Source organism: Cuculus canorus, chromosome 8 (genome assembly GCF_017976375.1).
Source record: "Cuculus canorus isolate bCucCan1 chromosome 8, bCucCan1.pri, whole genome shotgun sequence".
NCBI classification, from domain to species: Eukaryota; Metazoa; Chordata; class Aves; order Cuculiformes; family Cuculidae; genus Cuculus; species Cuculus canorus.
Genome location: NC_071408.1, coordinates 15,999,227 through 16,006,658, shown reverse-complemented (window position 1 = coordinate 16,006,658; position 7,432 = coordinate 15,999,227).

Below are 7,432 nucleotides of genomic sequence, written 5' to 3'. Positions count from 1 at the left end.
ATCTACTGGAAAATTGCTGATACTACCTGGAACAAAGAGACAAGTCAGTTTGCTAACTTGTGACCACTGCAGTGCTTTTGGGTGTCTCACCATCAGCTGGAAAGACTTCTTCATACTTTGTGCCAGATAAGTGAGTCTGTTTCTTGGCACTTTTTGTACATTCTTCACTCCTTCCAAGTTTTCCACTTGAAATTGCAAATTCTTTTCACAGGGGGTTCAATTGGTCTGCTGAAGCCAAAAAAACCTCTGTTTCCCATCCAAATTTTATGCCTGACACAGTGCAATGCACTTTCGGTCGCTTAGGGTATGCTTCTGGTGGAATGACTCACAGCACACAGATACTTTTGCAGTCTGGCAGATCACAGACCTTCACTTAACAAACAGCATATTGCTGATACGCTTTACTGGACGTGGCCCAAGGTAACAAGCAGCCAGGTACCGCAAACCCTAACTTTTGGGCACTTCTCAGTAAAAAAAACCCATATCTTTGCTTCACGTGTCTGGCAGCAAGACAACTTTTATGTTCTGTGTTAGGCAGTGTACAGGAGTAGCATGGGACACTGGGAACAGATCCCAGGACTGTCAAACACCCTGTTTGAATACCAAAGAGGCAGATCCCAGCCCTTATTTCATTCTCTTTCCTCTGCAATGACTCTGGTCCCTCTTTATGCAGCTGGATGCTGCACCAAAGGTGGTGTACAAGGAAGCTGGGGAGGGAGTTTTTACAAAGGCATGTAGTGATAGAACAAGGGGAATGGCTTTAAATTGGAGAGGGGAATATATAGACTAGACATCAGGAAGAAATTCTTCACAGTAAGGGTGGTAGGGCACTGGAACAGGTTGCCCAGGGAAGTTGTGGATGTCCCCGCCCTGGAAGTGTTCAAGGCCAGGTTGGATGAGGCCCTAGGCAGCCTGATCCAGTGAGATGTGTCCCTGCCCACTGGCAGGGGCGTTGGAAATGGATGATCTTTAAGATCCCTTCCAACCCAAACTATTCTATTATTCGTTGGTGGTGACACGCTGACCCAGGAGGTACAGGTAGGAGAGCTCGGGACACGCCACCTTCTCAGCACTGGCACAGTCACACAGGCTGCCTACATCCCCGTTTTGGGGACTGTGCTTCTAAACTGTCAGTCAGATCAGACCCCTGCCAGCTCGTCTGCGTGGTCTGCCCAGTCCCAAATGCCTTTGGGACCTCCATGCCAACTGTACAGAGCAGGCACTCAGCACGGACACGTGCTGCAGAAGCACAGGACTGAGCAACTCAGCAGGGATACAGCTCTAAGTACAGAGCTGGAGCTCTGCAGCTCTTAGACAGTTTCAGACTCGCAAAGGAGAGGCCTAATAAGGAGCCCATCAGAAGGTTTTCCATTTGCACCAATCCACCCCAGGGGGGAAGGGAAGCGAGGGGGTGGGAGGGGAAGGGGGGAGGAGAAGTTTCCACCTTTCTCCAGAACTGCAAGATTTCAAGCATCCACCCAAACTGCATCAAAAAAGCCCCATGGTAGGCTATGTTCAGCAAGAATGTGCCACATGCCCATATTTTTTTCCCTAAACTCTCATTGTTTGTTGTGGCATTTGCCAGTTTACTGCCCTTGACCTCAATAGCTTGCAGTGAGACTCCTCTGGTCTGGCTGGAATGACGTAGGGATGTCATTCCATTTTATCAGTGGGGGTTATAATTTAAAGAAGTTTGCCTGTAACGAGTTACAGCAATGTCATTACCATATCGGTGAGGCAGAGTTCATATAGGAAGGCGATAACCACATCCAGTCTGAGCATTTGTAATTCCTTGGACCAGGCAGGTTACCCAAAGCCCAAGACTGGAAACCTCACTCAAAAGTAAAATCCAAACCACACAGGGAAAATTCCTGAAGAAGGGTGTGGTAGCAGAGGGTGCCTGAGCAGACAAGCGGTACCAGAGACTGCTCTGTGCCATCTCCAGAAAACACATCACTCACAGGGCTGGGGAGAAAGCTTGGCACCAGGACCACTCAGCTCATTCCAGAGGATGACTCACCTCTCAGCACCATGAACACTGCTTTCCAGGAAAGGCAGGAGAAGGGATTTAAATGTCAAAGTGCAATATACATGTTTGCACACACTGATGAACAGTCTGGGGAAGAGGAACGAGAAGGGCATGGAGCAGCACACATGCATACCTCACTGCCCTCCCAATGCCAGATACTGTCAGGGCCCTTCCCCACAGGCTCCTCCCAGCTCAGGTCTTTCCACCCAGCCCAGGCACCTGCCAGAGCCCTCCCTGAGGACAGAAGCCTGTCTGCAAGCAGTCAGCTTGCGTTCCTTTCTCATCCTGGAGGTGCTTGGCCTCCCAGGTTATCCCCAGCAGACAACCAGCAGCAGCATCTCCAGCCTGAGGATTTTAAGTGTGTGTGAGCTCTTAGTGGGTTCACCAAATCCCAACACATTTCCCTGCAGCTTGGGATGGCCTGACCCCCACTGCTAGGCTGTCATGCCAAAAGGCACTCTGTGGGCTTTTAGGCACCCAGTCTAAAGAGGAAAAGTGATGGCATTCACACATTGGGAGAGTCATTTTGGCAGTCACCGTGGAGAAGTAAGGGCTGCACCCCATTCTCCCACACACAGTCACAGCACCAACCTGAATCCAGTATGGTTACTGTCACAGAGGTTATATGCGGCTGCTTCTGTTCAGCCAAGCAGCCTTTTAACAAGCTCCAAGAGAAGAAAGTATGTTTTCCCCTTTGAATGGGGATTCTGATGAGCAGCACTCATTGCCATTGAGAGCCAATATTGAACATTTAATTCCATGACCGTCTGGAGGCAGAGCTCAAACAGCTGGAACCTACACAACAGCAGGAAGTTTTCTTAGGAAGAAGGGCCACAAAGTGGTTTAAGAAGAAAACAAGAACAGAGTTTAGTCCTGCATTTTGTATCATTGAATGTAGTGGTCATTTCTAGCTTCAATAAATAACTGAAAAAAGTCTAGAGTGTATTTTCTTTTAATAGAATAGCTTTACCTTGGCACAATACATAGTTGGCAAAGCATGAGACTGTTGACTCTCACCTTCAAATGCCCTAAGTCTTCTGGTAGCATCTACGACCACTGTCAAAACACAGGTCTCCAAATAGCTAGCAAAATGTCAAGCTGGACAATCGGTGAAAGCAAAGAGCTCTTTGAGGATCAATCTGTCACCACATATTTCTGTGTGGAGTTAAACCAACTTCTAACATAATATGTAGTGGCATGTAATGCCAGCAGGAGTTAACTTCAGCTTAAAAAAAGAACTAGCAAACTCTAAATCAGAAAAGAAAAGTGATTCAAGAAGGCGGCTTTGGATATCAGATGAACAGAAGTTACTGATAACAACAAACTGACCAGTCCATAAGGACTTAAAACATAATCAAACATGAATCTTTGCTTTTCAGACTTTAAGAGATCCATTCTCCCACCTTTGGCTTCATCTTCTCTGGTTAATATCAGTCTGGAAAAGTAACTGTTTGCTAGCGTGCATCCTTCCAAAAGAACACACAGTGAGTAAGGCTGAAAATCCCTTATAATGGTTATACGTTATCCTGGCGAGGAGACTGTTATGACTCTAACTAAAGTGAGCTAACAGACACATTGCCTGAGTGCATTCACAGTCACTGCCTGCACAGGGCTGAGAAAGCAGTACAAGGTAGGAACAATTATGCCTTCACTAACCATATAACATCAATTATGTTATCCATCACAGGTGTCTACAATTGCTTTTCTTGTTCACTGGGCTTCCTACAGGCATCAGGAATTTCTGGTATCACTAAAAGCCAGTTGCTGAAATTCCATCACTGGTGGAACAGAAGGTATGGAGGCACATCACTACAAAAACTTGCTGATATGCATAGGTCTCCAAAAAAAGTTTGGTTTATTATCATCCAATTTAATGTAAAAGCTTGCAAACGTTCTGGACAGCTTGTTCCAGCTTTGCAGTCTTACAGAAAAGCATAGGTATGGCTGACAAATAAGCTGTTAAAACTGTGTGCTTGCCATGAACGTGGCACAGATGCTGCCAGCTGTTGAAGAGCCATGCTGAATAACTGACCTCAGATGTTCACTCTTCAACTGCAGCTGAATGACTGAACCCTGTAGTACTGTCAGGCACAAGTCTCTTGTCAGGGTTGGGAGCAAGGATGTGATGCAAGAGAAACAACAGAAGAAGGCACTCCACTGCCCTTGCTGCTCCCCAGCACTGCCATCCACAGAAGGCATTCCTGGAAGCGACACACCAGATTTAACTGCTGACCTCACCAGGAGCTCTGTCTCATTGGAAGGCACAAAATTAGATTGCTTCCTTTGAGTTGCTAACACTTAACCATAAACATTTCGAGGACCGCATTCTCCTTTGCATCACATTGGCATAGCTGTGATAAAATCAATGTGATTATACCAGCATACCACAGGCAATCTGGCGCAATTCTTTAATCGCACAGCACTCACAGCATATAGTAATGAACTCTCATTCAATAATTTTGGATTTACTATTCTAGCTCGCTCCCCTTGAATCTGTGATTTACTGTTGCACTACCTTTCTTTTCCCACTTCTGCTAATTTTCAAGGGTACGCAACGTATCATTGTGGAGTTCTCCAGCCTCTTTGCAGAGTCGAATAAAAACCATTTTTCATGCAGAGTTGTTTAGGAACAGAATATATAGCCACTCCTATCAAGGGTGTTCAGAGAGTTACGTAAATGGCTTGCACTATTTTAGAGCTGCAACCAATAAAAAATTCAGGGTAGAAATTTCAGGCAGTCTAAAGTGCTAGACATTCTTTCACATCTTTATAAATTACTCAGCTAAGTTTATCAGTCACGGAAGTTAATCTCAAAAGCACAGCTTCTTCAAGCAAGTTTGTCAATAGCAGACTTACTTCAGCATAGTTCTCCTAACATCTTCCCTCATCCTCCTCTCTGTTTTCATCTAATTGGAGTCTTAACAGCTCAGGCATTGAAAGACCCTGGGATTTCCATACCATCTAATCATCCATTGCCACTGAATTTAACTATTCTGGGAAAAAATATGAAGTTTTTCAGCCCACTGACTCTGGAATTATCTTCTGTCATTGACTGATGGGGATCCAGGCGTGTTGATCTTCGGGACACACGGTAAAACCTGTTTCCTCAGCCATTTCCCAAGGAGGAATCTTTGTACCAAGTTTGAACTTCCTGTCATGGAAAATTTCTACCATGTGTGTCTTCCACCGTTAGAGTGCAAGGTGGAAACTTTAAAAAACTCAAGAGGCAAACAATAAAGATAACTCAATCAAAGTGGCATATGGAGATATAAAACCTGTCTCCAAAACCAAGCTAACAACCTTGCTGTGCCCTGAACATGCCAGCTGGTTCTACCACTGCACTGCAAAGACACTTCCACTCCTACCCCCAAATTCTTAATATTGAAAAGAAAAAAAACAGCTTGATGATTATGATTATTTGCCTTCACCATCTGCAGCCTCAGTTGTTGGATGTTAATTAACAAACAAAGCAGTTGTGTGAGCATCCCCAGTTTACACAGTTACATCCACAGTAGCTTCAAGAATGGGCCCAGAGGAAATAAGGAAAGGATGAGCAGATTAGTTTTCAAGATAGGTAGCACAGGAAAGATCTGAGCAAAAGCAGAAGCAGAGGGAGTAATATGGATTCTGGTAACTACAGCTTATTCCACAGAAGTAAAACAGCGGAGGCTGTTGACATTGTAATTCAGATATGCAAGTCCCAGTGCACACAGAGAATGCTGTTAATAGTTTTAAACAAAGAAGTGCAATAGTATTAACCTTTAGTAGAAATGATGTCAAGGAAATCAGCAGTCCCAACAGCGTCACAGCACTGTGACTCTGGAAAGTGTAACTATTTCATACAGGAAAACAAGACCATAGAGGCAGAGGTTGAGACTTCCCCTTCTCCCTGGGGCTCATGGCTCTGCCTTTGTTGCAGTTATCTTGGCTGTGCTAGCCTGAAGCTAACTCTTCACAATAGGAGCAAAGGGCTTCTGTGATAACTAAAACACTCCATAAAACTCTTAACTTTCCATTTCTTTCCATTTTGTTTAAAGTGAATCAGGTGTCATTATGCCCCAAGGATCAATGTACTCCTACTCCAGCAACCTGACAGGGGGAAACTCCAGGTCTACAATCCAGGATCACACTGGCAGAACTCTATAGTGGGTTTTCACCTTGCCAGTATTACAAGTGAATCTGTTTCTCCTCCAGAAATTAGCTGCAATTTCTGCTTTTGAACTGTAAAGTGTTGACTAACACCCTGTAAAGCAACGCACAGTTAGCTTCACAGACAGCCAAGTTCCAAGGCACATTTTTTTACGGAGTGGCTAGCTCACCATCTTTTCCCTTTACTCCTCCTGAGATGTTTGGTTCTGAACTCACTCTCTCTTCTTGTCTCTCAGCGTAGCACCAGGCAAGTATGGCACCTGCTGTCCAGCTGCCTCACCTTGTCTCCATCATGTGACCTTAGCCTACAGCCCCCATTTACCAGGAATGCTTCTTCAGCACCTTTGTGTTCAACTACAACTGGGATTTGTATGCTGAATGTGCACCTTCTCACCCCGCCAACTCAGAAGACATCTTCAGTCAGCCTACCATATCTTGGGAGAGGATAGAGAAGGTGGCTCCAGAAGGGAAGGTGGATCTCTGCAAGCACAGGTGCCCACCTCCCAGGCAGAGGTCCCCAGCAGCCACAGGCAGGGAACCTGATGGTGTCAAGACCTGGAGGTAGCAGGGCCCTCCTGTGAGAGAAGTCTCACCCCTATAGACTCTGTCCAGGAGAAGCCAAAGGAGCTGAGCTTTCTGCAGCGTTTGTGCCATAGCCCAGGAGCTAAGAACATGGAAGGGAAGCAGACATTGCTCTGAGAAGGACATACGGGACACCACTTGCTGGGTTTAACACAGATATCACCTCCAACAGCTTTTGCAGATACACCTACGTTGGCTCAGCACTAACAGCACTAAAACACAGTGAAAGTTGCACTTGTAATGCTGTTCTGTTTGCTTTTGGTGCAATTCTGTTCCCATTGATCTGTGTGCTTCCCTGCTCAGACTGCCCCTGGACCCAACACTGCTTGTTGAAAGCCAGTGCCAAGCCAGCTGATGAGGCACAGGAGACAATTATTTCTTCCCTCTCTCTAAAGGAATTCACTGGTGATAACAATAATTTCTTTAAGATGAATTTATTATATAGTCTGACCAACAGATGTGTAAGATATGAGAGGAGCAGGAGTCCCTGGCAATGCAGCAGTGCCATGTATGGCTCAGCATCAGGAAATGAGTACAGAACAGGAAGAACAACAGCTTGAGTTTAGGACACGGAAAACCCACCACGAGGTAACAAACACCTCAAAACTTTTGAGATCTTGCAGCAGGAGAGGAAGCAAAGCCAGGGCCAGGAATACCTCCAGCTCCTGTGTA